This window comes from Muntiacus reevesi, chromosome 11 (genome assembly GCF_963930625.1).
Source record: "Muntiacus reevesi chromosome 11, mMunRee1.1, whole genome shotgun sequence".
NCBI classification, from domain to species: domain Eukaryota; kingdom Metazoa; phylum Chordata; class Mammalia; order Artiodactyla; family Cervidae; genus Muntiacus; species Muntiacus reevesi.
The window spans coordinates 64,303,616-64,321,983 of NC_089259.1; the positions used below are offsets into that span (position 1 = coordinate 64,303,616).

Consider the following 18,368-nt stretch of genomic DNA (forward strand, 5'->3'; position numbering starts at 1 on the left):
CCAGCTTTCTGTGATACCGAAATACTTTAAGCTGATAAACAAAAAGGGAAGCTATTCAGTTTAAACCAAAAACAAATGTGGAAAAAATGTACCTAATACCCCAGAGAATCAGGGCAGCCTCTAAGAGTTATGTGCATTCCACACAATGAGAAATAAATATATCCTCTAAATTTTAGAGCCGAGGTGTGACTGCTTTAGTATGCCGAGCAAAGCCTACAAAAGTGCAACAACAAAATACATAAATCAATAAGCCATTTCTCTCTCTATGTGTGTGTGTTCAGTTTCTCCTTATATGGCATACTTAATCAGTTTTGAAACGAGAGTAAATTACTGGTAATAAAAACTTTTTCTTCAGTCATTATTCTAATTAGGTCAGATTTACCTGCTTTTAGGGCTCTGTGAAGCATCATTAACATACACAATAGTTACAGAAATAATACATCCTCTAGATTTGAACTTCTCAAAGCCTTGGGTTTGACATTTGTTTTTCAAATAAATATGAAGTTCCGATATTTTATTCAAAGATATTCATTACCTTTTCTGGTTGAACCACATGAGCAGTTTGGGAGAGAAGGTTTTATAAGTTCTGTTACTAGAATAAATTATATTCATGTTTTCTAAATATTCCCCTTTCAGAATATAAGCTTCAAAAAAAAACAAAAAAAGAATATAAGCTTCATCAAGCCTCATAGAACCCCGTCTGCCCTGTCCAGGACTATATTCTCAATACATTTGTTCAACAAATATTTCTTAAATGGACATTTATCTCTTAGCAAGTTCTTTTCTCAATTTATGAGGTAAAACGTGACTTCATAAAGTAGAAATCCAAAAGATGTATAAATCAGAACTTCAATAATAAGACCTTGACATATTTTAAATTCAGTTTCCTCAACTCTGGGTCAGTTCTAACCATCTTCTCCATGGGAAAAAAAAAGAGAGAGAAATGAAATACTCCGTGATCATGGATAATATGAAGACAGGGTTAATGTGATATGAAAACATTTTATTGTGTGCTAACAGTATCTGCTCCCTGTCAGGATATGTGCCTCTTTGATCCTTGTCTACATTTGGTTTTCTCGTTCAGGCTACCCTTTGGCTTTTCTAACTTTAACTACATAGTTTCTCAGTCACTGATAATCAGAGTCTGGCAAACAGGAGTACTGAACTATCAAAGAACATGAGGCTATCCTCAGATCCCCAGGCTTGTGCTTCCTGTATGTGAGCATCTGGCCCATCTTATTACAGCAAATCTCAAATGTTCATGATGGGTCTTGCCCTGTTTTCACATCCAGTGTTGATGTTAGTCAGCTCAGACCTTGTGCATTTATTTGATGTCCATCGTGTATAAGAAAATAAGAAACAAAAACACAGACTACCTATTTATGATGTAAGCATTCTGATAGCTGACAAGGCAGGTGAGTCCTTCAGAATTTGCAGGCCTGATGTCCTTCTCACCAAAGAACAACGAGAGCAGCTTGGGAAAGCCTGTGTTCTGCCTCCAAGGCAGAGATGCACCTGGACCAGTTCTTAATCTATTCCACCAGGAGCTCATGATTGTCTTTTCGGACGGCATCTGCTAAGACTCATCTTAAACTTGCCATTTAGCTGTCTGTGCTTAGTGACTTCATTTTCCTCTCGGGGACCAGGGGAAATGAGACCGTTTCTCTCCATTAAAGATTATTTCAAATATGAATGATAAAAGGCTTTCAGGTTTCAGGTTTCTATAGTGAGAGAAGCGGTGTGAAGACATGACCAAACTAAACTGTGAGTTGTCTGGGACACTGGTTCTCAACCAGGGGTGAGTTTCTCTGAGGATATTTGGCAATGCCTGGAGACATTATTTGTTGTCACACTTATGTGAGGGGGGACTGGGTGTGGGGGTCGTGAGGGGCTGAGTTCTGGCATCTAGCAGGTAGAGCCCAAAGATGCTACTGAACACCCAGGGAAGAGGACTGAACAAGAATTATCCAGCCCAAAATCACAATAGCAGAATCTGAGCAATCATCTTCAGCAGCACTGCTGAAGTTTTCTAACAAGGTTAGTGAGGGTTGGCCAGTTCTATTCATCATGTTTTTTTTTTTTTTTTTTTTTTCTATTTTCTGTTTCTTATGATGATTTTGAGGCATCTTGAGGCCTTGTGAATCCTGGCAGGTGGCCTCTCCCAGGACTCATTAATTCCTAAATGTTGTAAGCATCTAACCTGAGAACATGCCTTTCATGTGTAAACCAACATAACCCAGGGCCTACACCCCCAACCACCTCCTTTTTCAAACTCTCACACATCAAGTCAATATTCCCTTGACCCTCAGTCATCCCAGAGCTGGGTGCCATACAGCTAGAGACACCTCCTACAGCCCAGAACCTGTTGAAACTATTCAAACTACCTAATCCTAAGCTTGCTCAGGATACCTACCCCACCTTGCCCATCCCTTTCCACAGAAACCACAGTAAAGGCGTTAAGCTTGCTTTCCCCTCACTCTTTCTGCCTCCTGAATGACCGTGGTGCTTCCCTACGTGGACCTGCATCTTACCCGGCATCCTGTTTGTAGAGATCTGAGTATAAATTTTATCTTTGATGACTTTCATTTCTCTGTCCTTGTGTCCTATCATACGTCATTAAAACAAACCCTGAGTATGTTTTAAAATAATTAGTAACTTTAGGGACTAAAGGGCTTCCCTTGTGGCTCAGCTGGTAAAGAATCTGCCTGCAATGTGGGAGACCTGGGTTTGATGCCTGGGTTGTGAAGATCCCCTGGAGAAGGGAAAGGATACCCACTCCAGGAGAATTCCATGGACTATACAGTCCATGGGATCACAAAGAGTTGGACACGACTGAGCGACTTTCACCTAGGGACTAAAAGGAAAAGAATCTTAGCATACACATATTTTAAATCCTCCTCCTGGCCTGCTAGCTCACACAGTAAAGAATCTACCTGAAATGCAGAAAACCTGGAATTCAATCCCTGGGGTGGGAAGATCCCCTGGAGAAGGGTATGGCAACCCACTCCAGGATCCTTGCCTGGAGAATCCCCATGGACAGAGGAGTCTGGTGGGCTATAGTCTATGGGGTAGCAAAGAGTTGGACAAGACAGAGCGACTAAATACACCTGGTCCAATTAATTCAATGTTAATATTATTTTTGAGAAGGGCTGTTACAGAAATGTTTACAAAGTGTAAGTTTAGGTATTCCACTTCATCTCTTAGAACCTCACTTTCCTAATCTCTGAAATGGGACATAATAAGTGCCAACTTCATAGGGATTTTGGGCAACTAAGTCAGATAAGAAATATATAGCACTAGCATATCAGTAAGCACTCAGTATAGGTTAGCTATTATTATAGTTAACAAAGAGGGAAATGACTGGCTGCCAGGATTAGTTAAAGAAAACCTTCAGAAGGAGATGATAGTTGACCTGCAACTTAAAAAAGAATAGAAATTCAAGGGGAAAGAGGTGAGAAAGAATTCTGTACAGAAAGGACGATATTCACAAAGCGCTGAGTGATGGCAGTACTCAGATCAAAATGCAAGTATTTTTTTTTCCTTTTATTTTACTCAGTTAAGAGGCTACTTTCAGTTGCTTAATATTTTATTTCAATAATAATTTAATTGGTGTATAACATGTGTCAGTTATGTATAAATTATATATAAGTGCATATAATACATATGTGTAACATTTTGTTTCCCCTTCTTCATTGATATAGCATGTGTCAGCTAGCCCAAGATAAATGAATTTCTTTAGGTTTCCCTGACTGCTGTGGACAATGCTTTCCTTAACCTCATTTGTTCTCATCTTTCTTCTCAAGAAGGAAGAGAAAGCCATAATATGACTCATGTTGGTTTGTTTCTCTTAAGTGCGTTATGCTCTGGTCTCATGGTAGCTCCTACTCTATATCTTGGTTGTTAGAACAAGCCTTGTTTAGGCAGGGTCTGTTAGAGTTCCCTGGAGCTATTGTGGAGGAGCTCATGTAATAAATACGTAATTATGAACTTGTTAAAAGAGACATTATCTACTCATTTGTCCAACATGGCTCCTTTCAGTCTACCCCGTAAGTAAATCTATATTTAGTCAGTGTCGTATTGATCAGAAAGCTGAGTACACTTTAATGCTCCTACAGAAACACACCATTAAAAAAAAATAACGAGAAAAACCCACCGCAAGTCTCATCTCATTTGAAACAGTGGAAAGAAGAAAAATAGTGCTTTGTTATCCATCATGATTTAACACAATACCAGAAAAATGAGTACTAATACCAGGTTCTGATAATGTCACTGTAGCCAGTCTTAGAGTCTTTCCAAATATCATACATTTTATGACATTCAATATTAGGAAAATTAATGACAAAAGAACACATAATTGTTGGATCTGGGCGGTCTGTAAATGGGTGTTCACTGTGTTCTTTGTTCTATTTTTCTATATGTGTAGAATTTTTATGATAAAAGGCTTAACATTTTTAATAATGGTTCCTCAACGCTACTTATAATTTAGATAAATACTACCTAAAATTAGATCATTTGAGGTAGAGCATATGTCAAATTGCATGAAATTACAATAGAATAAAAGGTAGAAATCAGAGTAAACTACAATTTGTTTAAAACACAGAGTTGAACACACCAAGAGTAGGATTTTTTTTATGATCGCAAATAGTACAAAGCTGTTTTCTTCTGAAAGTTGTACGTTTGCATGTGACATCAAGCAGAGGAATTATTTTAGTACTTTGAGGAAATAAAAACATTATGAATAAACTTTTATTTATTTGGTCCTTAAAGTCTAAATACCTTAACACAAGTGGAAAAGCTCCAGCCACAATTGGAAGGGGCAGAAAAAACAAATCCTGTACTATAGCTTGAAGATGTCTTACACCTTAATACTGTTTTATTCATTGAGTCAGAAATTTCTGAGTGAATAAGTGAATTTACACTTGTAAATCAGAAGCCTTCACACTCAATTTTTTCATTCCACAAAGAAGCCACTTTGGGTTGGTGTGTGAGTGTTGTTTCTGAAGCAGATAAGGCCAATGTTGACATAAGTGTAGCTGAAATTACCACTGATGACTAACTTTCCTTTCTACCCTGTACATATATTAAAAACTGATCATTTGGCTCGTGGTTCTAGTTGGGTTTTTTGCACAGCCTGAGAAGATTAGAAATCTTGCTCCCTTGGTACCTAAAAAGACACTTTAGTTGTCTCATGTAACAGATAAATTTTGGGGAAGAGTTTATTCAGATACCAAGATATGGATTGTGAACATTTATTGGATACAATGGAACCCCTAATGGCTCAGTGGTAAAGAGTCTTCCTGCCGGTATAGGAGACACAGGAGACATGGGTTCAATCTCTGGGTTGGGCAGATCCCCTAGTGAAGGAAATGGCAACCCACTCCAGTGTTCTTGCCTGGAGAATTCTATGGACAGAGGAACCTGTCGGGCTACAGTCCATGGGGTCGGAAAAGAATTGGACACAACTTAGTAACTGAGCACAATAACTAACCCTAACCCTAACCAAGATTAAGCAAATAAAAAATAATGTATCAAGAACTTTCAATCTTGAATTCATCAGAAACACTATGCCAATATAAACATTTATAAACATTTAAGGAAAAATACTTTCACGTTTTGCCTCATTGCTACAAAACGCAAGGGTTATTTTTGACAATTGTAATAAGTAATTAAAAAATAAGCTTATTTAAGGAATATATTTATGTTTGGAGTGGGGTAAGTATAATAAGAGTCATTCAGAGAAAATAGGCTAGATAGAAAAGGCTCAACCTGTGAATAGCACCCGAGCCTACTTAGGCATTGTTCTGGACATTGGTAATCCTACAAAGCAATTGATATTATCACCAATTTACAGATGTGGGAACTAAACACTTGAAAGTTTAAATGACTTGTCCAAAGTTAAAGAGTTAGTAACTTGTGGAGCCAGTATTCTTCTTCAGACTTCAGCCTAAAAAGCACAAGCTCAGTATCTGTCATTTTCATGGCTCTATTATACAGAGTTCCTGAAAAAGCCAATGCAATTTCCAGGGAGCAATTTACAATGTGAAGAAGATTCTAGCACAGTATGACCCAGAATTTTATGCAGTACTGAATGGGTGAGATATTTATCAATAGAGTTTTATATTTTACACTTATCAGGTGTGCACAAATTCTTGGTTAGAGGGACTAATTAACCGTGTCTTGAAGTGACCATTACTTTTTCCCCGACCAACATCTCTCATTGTCTACAAAATCAATGGGGACCTTATTAGCACCTTCTTTCCTATCCAATTCTGTAACCTGGAAAAATGGGTGTGCCTGGTGACCAGACATAATAGGAAACTTGTTTTCCCATTGAAAAAAAAAACAAAACTGACATTCAATATCATAGGCCTATTAGTCCCAGACAGAGACAGATCAGCAATCAACCTATCTTTTTTTTTTAACATCTCAATTCTTATTTCAAACAAGTCGTAAGTTCTTTTCTTTCATCAATATGTATGAGAAACTCAGCCTATGAGATGGAAGTAGTCCCTGACAGCTAATACAATCAACTCAAGAGTACTTAAAAGTCTTTTCTTTGTTGAACTGCTCACGGATACATGAACCTGGGAATGTCACTTCATGTCTTTGAAGCTTATTTGTTTCCATGCTAAGCTCTCTAGTAGTTGCCACAAACTAATATTATCATTGTTCATTATGTGCAGTAATTGAATTTCCCAACTATTTTAGGCACTAACTGAAGGACCCAAGATATTGAGTGCATGTAGCACATGCAGAATCATTAGGTGTTTAAAATTATCTAAAGGCAGAAAAAAATAATAGAGATCTATTTGCACTTAACTATGTAAAGTGTGTCTGCTGCTTGTCACTGGTAATCTCAGCTATCTCCTTCAAAGTAAATGGCTTGGGCTCCCTTTAAGTAAATAGAATAGGCTAACATATGTTGGGGAGGTGTGTACTGAGTGTTTGAAATCCATTGTCCCATCACCACAGTGAATCCTCACACACACTATATAGCATGTGTGTTGTCATTTTCTCCATTTTCGGGATGAAGAAATCAAGGCACAGGCGTGTCACTGTTAAGTCACTACCCAGTCTACTTTGTGCTGGAGCCAGGATTTGAGTCTGTGCTTTTATCTTGTCTTTCTCCCTCTAACTTGGAAGAGGTTTCTCTGCATCTGGAAAGACACCGAATGGCTAAGGCCATTCAAATCAATAATTTTGATTGTCTGTGACCATTCTCAAGTGATGTGGATGAGCAATGTCTTTTGCACGGTTAAAGAAAATTAATAGTTCTATGCAAATTTCCAACAGTTAGCTTTTCCTGGATAACAAAGTACCCCCAAATTAAGTGGCTTATGAAAAGCTATTTATTTATGATTTTTAGCTCATCTGTTTGGCCTAGGGTCTTCTGGGTGGTTCTTCTGGTGTCCAGTGTGCTCACTCATGCTTCTGCAGTCACCATTTGGACTGGCAGAGGCTGACTGGTCTAGAATGGCCTTTGCTGGATGAGATTTCTCTGTTCCTTGTGCTCTGTCATCCTCCAGCAGCCTAACCATGCCTGGAACAGCTTAGTATGTTTCCTTGGTGGTGGCAAGTTTAGATTCAGCAGAAGCTAGAGGCCTCTCGGGCTCACATTTGGAACTGATTTCTTTCTTATTATTATTACTTTAAATTGGAGGACAATTGCTTTACAATATTGTGTTAGTTTCTGCCATACATCAACCTGAATCAGCCACAGATATACATATGTCCCCTCCTCTTGAGCTTCCCTCCCACCTCCCATGCTATCCCATGCCTCTAGGTTGTCACAGAGTGCCAGGTTTGAACTCCCTGCATCATATAGCAAATTCCCACTGCCTATTTGTTCTACATATGATAATATATATGTTTCAGTGCTACTCTTTCACTTCATCCCACCCTCCCCTTCCCCCACTGTGTCCATAGGTCTTTTCTCTGTCTACATCTCTACTGCTGTCCTACGGATAGGTTTAACAGTACCGTCTTTCTAGATTCCATATACATGCGTTAATATACAGTGTTTGTTTTTCTTTTTCTGACTTACTTCACTCAGTTTGTCCACCTCATTAGAACTGACTCAAATGCATCCCTTTTTATAGCTAAGTAATATACCATTGTATATTAATATTCTATATTAATATTACTATAATAATATATACTAATATTCCATTGCATATACATTGTGGTATATGCATACCACAACTGCCATATCCATTCGTCTGTCAATTGACATCTAGGTTGTTTCTTTGTCCTAGCTATTGTAAATAGTGCTGCAATGAACATTGGATTCTTAGATAAAGAAAGTCACAGAACATTCAGCATCAAGGAGTAAAGGAATATACTTTACTTTTTGATGGGAGATGCTCCATAACACAGTACAAGGAATATGATACAGAGAAGAAAGAATCGTAGCCATTTTTGGCAGTGTAAATATGCACAATCAACTATACTTATTAAACATTTTCAGTTCAGTTTATTTGCTCAGACATGTAACTCTTTGCGACCCCATGAACCGCAGCACACCAGGCCTCCCTGTTCATCACCAACTCCCGGAGTCCACCCAAACCCATGTCCATTGAGTCAGTGATGCCATCCAACCATCTCATCCTCTGACGTCCCCTTCTCCTCCTGCCCTCAATCTTTCCCAGCATCAGGATCTTTTCAAATGAGTCAGCTCTTCGCAGCAGGTGGCCAAAGCATTGGAGTTTAAGCTTCAGCATCAGTCCTTCCAATGAACACTCAAGACTGATCTTTAGGACCAACTGGTTGGGTCTCCTTGCAGTCCAAGGGACTCTCAAGAGTCTTCTCCAACACCACAGTTCAAAATCATCAATTCTTCGGCACTCAGCTTTCTTTATAGTGTAACTCTCACATCCATACACAACTACTGGAAAAACCATAACCTTGACTAGACAGACCTTTGTTGGCAAAGTAATGTCTCTGCTTTTTAATATTCTGTCTAGGTTGGTCATAACTTGCCTTCCAAGGAGTAAGCGTCTTTTAATTTCATGACTGTAATCACCATCTGCAGTGACTTTGGAGCCCCAAAAAATAAAGTCAGCTACTGTTTCCACTGGTTCCCCATCTATTTGGCATGAAGTGATGGGACCAGATGCCATGATCTTAGTTTTCTGAATGTTGAGCTTTAAGCCAACATTTTCACTCTCCTCTTTCACTTTCATCAAGAGACTCTTTAGTTCTTCTTCACTTTCTGCCATAAGAGTGGTATCATCTGCATATCTGAGGTTATTGATATTTCTCCCAGCAAACTTGATTCCAGTTTGTGCTTCCTCCAGCCCAGCATTTCTCATGATGTACTCTGCATAAGTTAAATAAGCAGGGTGACAATATACAGCCTTGACATACTCCTTTTCCTATTTGGAAGCAGTCTGTTGTTCCACATCCAGTTCTAACTGTTGCTTCCTGACCTGCATACAGGTTTCTCAAGAGGCAGGTCAGGTGGTCTGATATGCCCATCTCTTTCAGAATTTTCCACAGTTTATTGTGATCCACACAGTCGAAGGCTTTGGCATAGTCAATAAAGCAGAAATAGATGTTTTTCTGGAACTCTCTTGCTTTTTCAATGATCCAGAGGATGTTGATAATATGATCTCTGGTTCCTCTGCTTTTTCTAAAACCAGCTTGAATATCTGGAAGTTCACAGTTCACATATTGCTGAAGCCTGGCTTGGAGAATTTTAAGCATTACTTTACTAGCGTGTGAGATGAGTTCAATTGTGCGATAGTTTGAGCATTCTTTGGCATTGCCTTTCTTTGGGATTGGAATGAAAACTGTCCTTTTCCAGTCCGGTGGCCACTGCTGAGTTTTCCAAATTTGCTGGCATATTGAGTGCAGCACTTTTACAGCATCATCTTTCAGGATTTGAAATAACTCAACTGGAATTCCATCACATCCACTAGCTTTGTTCATAGTGATGCTTCCTAAGGCCCACTTGAGTTCGCCTTCCAGGATGTCTGGCTCTAGGCTAGTGTGAGTGATCACACCATCGTGATTATCTGGGTCGTGAAGATCTTTTTTATACAGTTCTTCTGTGTATTCTTGCCACCTCTTTTTAATATCTTCTGCTTCAGTTAGGTTCATACCATTTCTGTCCTTTATTATTCCCATCTTTGCATGAAATGCTCCCTTGGTATCTGTAATTTTCTTGAAGAGATCTCTTTTCCATTCTATTGTTTTCCTCTCTTTCTTTGCATTGATCACTGAGGAAGGCTTTCTTATCTTTCCTTGCTATTCTTTGAAACTCTGCATTCAAATGGATATATCTTTCTTTTTCTCCTTTGCTTTTCACTTCCCTTCTTTTCACAGCTATTTGTAAGGCCTCCTCAGACAGCCATTTTGCTTTTTTGCATTTCTTTTTCTTGGGGATGGGCTTGATTCCTGTCTCCTGTACAATGTCATGAACCTCCATCCATAGTTCATCAGGCTCTTTGTCTATCAGATTTAGTCCCTTAAATCTATTTCTCACTTCCACTGTATAACCGTAAGGGATTTGATTTAGGTCATATCTGAATGGTCTAGTGGTTTTCCCCACTTTCTTCAATTTAAGTCTGAATTTGGCAATAAGGAGTTCATGATCTGAGCCACAGTCAGCTCCGGTCTAATTTTTCCTGACTGTATAGAGCTTCTCCATCTTTGGTTGCAAAGAATATAATCAATCTGATTTTGGTATTGACCATCTGGTGATGTCCATGTGTAGAGTCTTCTCTTGTGTTGTTGGAAGAGGGTATTTGCTATGACCAGTGCGTTCTCTTGACAAAACTTTATTAGCCTTTGCCCTGCTTCATTCCATACTCCAAAGCCAAATTTGCCTGTTATTCCAGGTGTTTCTTGACTTCCTACTTTTGCATTCCAACTAGCCAATCTGATCACATGGACCACAGCCTTGTCTAACTCAACAAAACTAAGCCATGCCATGTGGGCCACCCAAGATGACCGGGTCATGGTGGAGTGGTCTGACAGAATGTAGTCCACTGGAGAAGGGAATGGCAAATCACTTCAGTATTCTTGCCTTGAGAACCGCATGAACAGTATGAAAAGGCAAAAAGACAGGATGAACTGAACGAGGAACTCCCCAAGTTGGTAGGTGCCCAATATGCTACTGGAGATCAGTGGAGAAATAACTCCAGAAAGAATAAAGGGATGGAGTTAAAGCAAAAACAACACCCAGTTGTGGATGGGATTAGTGAAAGAAGCAAGGTCCGATGCTATAAAGACCAATATTGCATAGGAACCTGGAATGTTAGGTCCATGAATCAAGCCAAATTGGAAGTGGTGAAACAGGAGATGGCAAGAGTGAACATTGACATTCTAGGAATCAGTGAACTAAGATGGACTGGAATGAGTGAGTTTAACTTGACTGACCATTATATCTACTACTGTGAGCAGGAATCCCTTAGAAGAAATGGAGTAGCCATCATAGTCAACAAGAGAGTCTGAAATGCAGTACTCGGATGCAATCTCAAAAATGACAGACTGATCTCTGTTCATTTCCAAGGTAAACCATTCAATATCACAGTAATCTAAGTCTATGCTCCAACCAGTAACGCTGAAGAAGCTGAAGTTGAATGGTTCTATGAAGACCTACAAGACCTTTTAGAACTAACACCCAAAGAAGATGTCCTTTTCATTAAACATTTTACATGAGTAATATGGCAACATATATTTTTCTGAAAAATCTATTTTGTGCTATTCACAGGGCTTAGGATAGTATGTTAAGTATTCATTTATTGCACAAGTATCTGTAATCAGAAAAGCCAGAAATATTTTCAGTCTCAAGATTTGAGTTTTGGATTGAAGTTATCAAATTGTGATTAAAGATAACCCCGAAATAATAGTTATTTCATATTTGATTTGCATTTCTCTAAAATGTTGCCTCAGGCATTATCATTATCAAATCAAATTTAGTAGAATTTCAGTCGTTCTGTTTTAAATAGCTTGTACACATTTGGAGAATTCCAGTGTACACTTGTACAATGTACATTTGTACTGACTTTCTCACCAAGGGATATTCATTCTTTGGTGAGTTTGTTCTAATTGTGCCATTCGTTGTATTAACATTAATTAGCAAACTCATCTTTCAACTTCATCCCCTTGGGACAGATTCAGTCAGGGTTGGGTAGGTAGGGAATTTAATTAATCTATCAACAAATTGAATTTTTTATTAGGTACTTTGGTCTTATCTCTTATATTTTGCATAGTATATTAGAAAATTTATTTTGAACTGGAGTTACCTAAAGTTTTTTTTAAGAAGACAAAGAATCCAGCCATTTTACCCCAAAGCACTACATATAATAAAAGTAGATCATCAATGTTCCTTTAGGGTAATGTTCAAGAAAGTTCATTTACTATTAACCAAGAATGGAGACTTTCTTTCAGATTGAACCTTCCCATACTGATGGAAGGACTATTTTATAGTAAATATATCAATAGCCTGTTGTATAAACACCTACTATTTGTGGCTTAACAACAAAGGGCATCAGTGTGTGAGAATTTAATTCAATAGAGTTAATCTCAAATGCAATTAATGCTCACATTCTTTATGTGCCTCTATGGTAATCTGTTTGCCCAAGGAATTTATTGAAATAGATACATTTAATTAACTTGCTTTCAGCACTTGGGCAAAGACACAATTTAAGGTGTGACCTTCCACTTAAAGAAAAAGAAAGAAAAGAATCTGGTTATTGCTTTTTTCAACCTGGTCTCTTGTCTTAAGAATGTGTAAAATTTAAATAGAAGAGGATATATGTCAAATATTGCTTCTTCATCTCCGACTGCTACACACACATATACACACACTCTCATACATGCGCGCACGTGCGCACACACACACACACACACACACACATAAAATTCTGTACTCCTCATGTCACCTTCAGTGAACTTACAAAGTATGAACTAGTATGCAAAGTAAGCCAGCTAGTGTGGTGACTTTGAGTAGCATTTTAGGATAAAGTTCACTTTGACCCTCAGCTCCTAACTAGCTGCATTTTTTTGTTGTTGTGAAAATGGAAAGCTTTGAATTCTCTCAACATGACCGAGTAGTACCACAATCATCTGCTTCCATGAATTCTAGAGTATGATTTTGTTATGGTCTTTGGCTAGTCGGGTTTCCCAATTCATATAACCATTGGCAGCAGATTTTTCCAAATATAATCATTTTTATATGTATTTTTCCTACATGCTTTATAAATGTGTGCTATCTAAATGAAACAAATGAAAATAAAATGAGAAAACACTGTTGTCTTGGTCCTCGGTTACCCTATAATTTGAATAATAGCTTAAGCTTAAATTGACCTATTACAAACCAGATGTCTTGTCCTGACATTTTTACATGGATGGATTCAAGGAGTTATAAAATTTGCCCTCAAGTTTGCTACATTTGATTGTATTGAAAGAAAAATGTGGTCTCAAGAATTTTAGTCTCTTTTTTAATGGAAAAGCATCTCCTATTGAACAAATATACACCTATTTTGTTTTATATTATATTTCATGCGCAAATTTTATTTTAATTCTGCTTTTAAATCTAGATACATGAAGCCAGAAAATGTCAAAAGTAAAGGGAGCAGGTTTAACTGCATTGATAGCCACTTTTAAAATAAGCAACAAAGGGACTTCCCTGGTGGTTCAGTGGTTAGGACTCTGCACATCCATTGCAGGGGGCATGGGTTCAATCCCTGGCTAGGGAACTAAGATCCCCTGCACCCTGCATGGCATGGCCAAAAAAAGAAAACAACCATCAATATTTCTGTAGTAACCTAAAGGTGTTATCATACTTTTTGTTACTGTGTTTCTCAAATATATTTTTTGAAGTGAACTTTTCATATTAATTCCTATTCTTTCTTAAAAAGGACACATATGTCAGATATGAATCTATAGCCAGAATGAAAGTCAGTCTCTTCCAAACATAACTTAACACTTTTTTAAATGACTGTTTTGTCTTTCTAATTCCCTGCACTTTATTCCTCATCCCACCCATTCCTCTCTAAGCAAGTTAAAGAATTTCTTTATTTTGTTCTTGTCTGTTCAAGTCTAGACTTCTCCTAAGCGCTGGTGTAAGAATATGCAATTGCTGCCACTATGACTCATTATTTTTTTAATCTCCATCTACACAGGAGGAAACTCAGCAACATGACTTGAATTTGTCATGAACTTCTAGTCTTGTTGGGGTTTTTTTTTTTTTTTTTTTGCTTTTTTGCTTGTGTTTTTACATCAGGAAGTGCATACAAGAAAGTGCCATGTATACTGCAAAGCGCTATATAAATATCCAGTTATTTTTATGAATTTTTGAAAAGTTGACAGCATTCTTACCAGTTCTGTCACATGCGCTGACTTTAAGTAAATCAGAATGATAAGAGAGCAGCATCCTGAGGCTAAATACGACACACAGAAGAGTTGACACATTTCCAAGAGGTGCTCAGGGCCCTCTGCTCTCATGAGGCAGAACTAGCTCGCCTTTGAAAGCTGACCTTTCCCTGTCCACTCCCTCTCTTCTACGGGCCCTTCTCCAGAGCTAACTTATTCACGCATAGCAGTCAGAGCCCTGAAGCCTACTTTAAAAAGTCTCCATCTGTAAGCTATGATAAGATCAGCCTTTACTCCACCCTAGCCCAGACTGGCACAAACTTTAGCAGAGAATAAAAGGGAAATTTAAGATCCTCTGTTTATTATGATGGGCATTCATTTTATTAACAAGTTTCTGTAGGAAACTCAGCCTTACTTATATGGAAGCTAAAGGACCTGGATTTGAGATTAGAAGACCTGGGTCTCGGTGCAGTTTGGTCAAACTTCTACAACTCTCTGAACCTTGGTTTTCTCACCTATGTAATGGAGATTTCCACTTTTACTGTGCAGCGCCCCTGTGCACACTCTGGACAATGAATATTAGCATCATCTCTCACCGAGTAATCATCTTTTGTAAAGTCATGCCTTAAGCTTGGACTTTTCCACCGAATGCTGCCTTCAGTATCTGAATAACCAATAGAGATATTATCTGGGATCCCAATATTTATAACCATAGGTTGCAAACTAGCCAAAATTACATCTTATCTTAGTCTAATCTGTACCAACATTTTTGTAACCATGGAGATATTCTTATTCTCAAAGTTTTCAAAACTTACAACAATTTCTGAACTTTTATCAATGACTTTTGGCATATTTGTTTGGAAATTAAAATCTCAGATGCTCTTTGCTGTGTAGACATTGTCTCTTTACCCCTATTTCAAAATGGTGGGATGTAGAAAGAGGAAGTAAAAAGATAATAATGCATGAGACTGTATATGCTAATCACCACTCACTGTGAATCCAAGGGTACATCTTTCCTTGAAAGAGTATGACAACAGCCCATCAATCTCTAAAGCCACAGTGGCAGCTGAGTTACAGGATATCCTACAGCCATATTAGTTATTCTGTCCCATCATTGTTCAAGGTTGCTAAAAACTGCATTCGATAGAAAAATTCAAGCTCTAACAATATTTAAAAAAAAAAAAACAACTATTTTCATCCCCTTGAACAAAGCAAACCATATTTATATCCTGTGTAAAATTTAAAAAAAAGAAGAAAACAGGAGTTTGCAAAGCCAACTGTTGGCATCACCCCAGATGCTGGTTCTAACCCTAGCTCTGCCATTATCTCACTGTGTAAGTCAGGACAAGTTGCATAATCTCTCATGGGCTCCATTTTCTCATCTGTACAATGGGCATAATTAAACCTACATTGAGGTGTTGTGAAGAGTAAAGGGGATGTTTGCCAGGGCTAAGCATAGTAATACTTCATCAGGACAGGCACTCATTGATGGGTGCTATTTAAATCTGCAATGGTATTTCTTTCTCACTCTGAAATTTGCACACAAACATGTGATCATAGCTCTATATTGAATTTTGACTCGGATTTGGATTAAATCAGAGAAGTACATGTAGAATCCTCTTATTTGAGGCTATTGAGAAACTCCTCTTTCCGAAGTGGGACTTCAGTGAACTGAGCTGCTTAATAAGATCGAGCAACCCTTCAAACTACCAGCACTCTTATCCTCCTGTGAAAATAGGAGCTAAACATTTTAAACTAGGCAGCATAGCTAGTAGATAGTTTAAAACATGGGTGGTTTTGTTCTGCTCCTTAGCTTCGTACAAATCAAAATCAAACTACCCAGTGTCCACCTTGGGTAAATGATAGCGAAGCAACTGCTTAAGGCTGACTCTTTGATGAGATAGAAGAGATAAAGGCTCAGAATTTGTTCGGGGCCATCAGGACAGCATTTTCTTTGACAAGGACAGAATCCCAGTGCAGCCCATTATTCTACAGCCATGGCTTTCCCCCTTAAAGTGAGCTTAAATCTTCTTGTTAAACTGTTTTGTACAAAGTTTGCAACTCTTTTTCCCTGATGTGAGCCTTGCAGAAGTTGTGTCCTTTTCGTGACCCTCCCATATCCCCCAGCTGCTGCACCCGCAACAGCCCTTGGTAACAGTGGAGCCTGGCTAAGTTCTACATTTAGAAACTCTGTATGCCAGAGGCAAAGAATCTTCCTGAGAGACCGTTGGTTCCCCATCCTTTACAGCAGGGGCTCTCAAACTTTAATTTGCATAAGAATCACCCGGGGGTATGCTTTAAAAATTCAGATTCCTTGGCAGCTCCTGCCCATTCCGATTCAGTAGGTTTGGGGTAGAGTTTGGGGCTTTGTATTTTTCATAAGGTCTCCAGCTTATTCTTTTTTTAATTTTTTAAAATTTTATTGAAGCATAGTTGATTTACAATGATTTACAATGCTGTGTTATGTTCAGTCATACATATTCATTTATGCATATATATATTCTTTTTCATATTCTCTCCATCGTGGTTTATCACAGGATATTGAATATCGTTCCCTGTGCTATACAATAGGACCGTGTTGCTTATCCATTTTATGTACAATACCTTGCATTTGCTAATCCCAAACACCTAATCCATCCCTTCCCCATCCCAGTCTTGGCAATGTCTGTTCTCAATGTCTGTGAGCCTGTTCCTGTTTCATAGGTAAATTCATTCATATCATATTTTAGATTCCACCATTCCAGCTTATTCTGATGCAGGTGATCTTTCTGGAAGACACTGGGAGAAATATTACTTTACAGTATTGTATAAATTCTTAATTTATGAAATATTCTTAATTTATAAAATATATGATTATAAACCCAAGGTAGAGAAGTTAAGTAGCCCCTTAGCCTGAATTGATTCATATATGCTACCACGGGTCAGAAACACTTCCCTACTCTAATTTGGGGGCAATGGAGTGACAGCAACAGGGACAGTAATAATAATAGTACACCATAAGCCGTAGACTATATGGACTTTGTTGAAGGAGTAAAAGCTTGGGCTTCAGAGATGTTTCAGTTCAGTTCAGTCGCTCAGTCATGTCCGACTCTTTACGACCCCATGAATCGCAGCACGTCAGGCCTCCCTGTCCATCACAAACTCCCAGAGTTTGCTCAAACTCATGCCCATCGAGTCGGTGATGCCATCCAGCCATCTCATCCTCTGTCGTCCCCTTCTCCTCCTGCCCCCAATCCCTCCCAGCATCAGGGTCTTTTCCAATGAGTCAACTCTTCACATGAGGTGGCCAAAGTATTGGAGTTTCAGCTTCAGCATCAGTCCTTCCAATGAACACCCAGGACTGATCTCCTTTAGGATGGACTGGTTGGGTCTCCTTGCAGTCCAAGGGCCTCTCAAGAGTCTTCTCCAACACCATAGTTCAAAAGCATCAATTTTTTGGCGCCCAGCTATCTTCACAGTCCAACTCTCACATCCGTACATGACCACTGGAAAAACCATAGCCTTGACCAGACGAACTTTTGTTGGCAAAGTAATGTCTCTGCTTTTTAATATGCTATCTATGTTAGTCATAACTTTCCTTCCAAGGAGTAAGCGTTTTTTAATTTCATGGCTGCAATCACAATCTGCAGTGACTTTGGAGCCCAAAAAATAAAGTCTGACACTGTTTCCAGTGTCTCCCCATCTATTTCCCGTGAGGTGATGGGACCAGATGCCATGATCTTAGTTTTCTGAATGTTAAGCTTTAAGCCAACTTTTTCACTCTCCTCTTTCACTTTCATCAAGAGGCTTTTTAGTTCCTCTTCACTTTCTGCCATAAGGGTGGTGTCATCTGCATATCTGAGGTTATTGATATTTCTCCCGATAATCTTGATTCCAGCTTGTGCTTCAGAGATGTTTACTAGTTATTTAAACTTGAGCCACTGTTTCCTTATTTATAAAAGGGAGATAGATTGTGATAAGCTTTCCAGGTAGCTCAAACGGTAAGGAATCAGCCTACCAGTGCAGGATACATGGGTTCAATCCCTGGGTTGGGAAGATCCCCTCAT

General features: G+C 38.6%; 1 protein-coding gene across 2 annotated transcripts in view; it reads left to right on the top strand.

Annotated features, from left to right (window-relative positions):
• GPC6 (glypican 6) overlaps positions 1-18,368 on the top strand; it is a 1,181,547-nt gene that overhangs the window by 982,523 nt on the left and 180,656 nt on the right. The gene's annotated exons all lie outside the window — the stretch shown is intronic.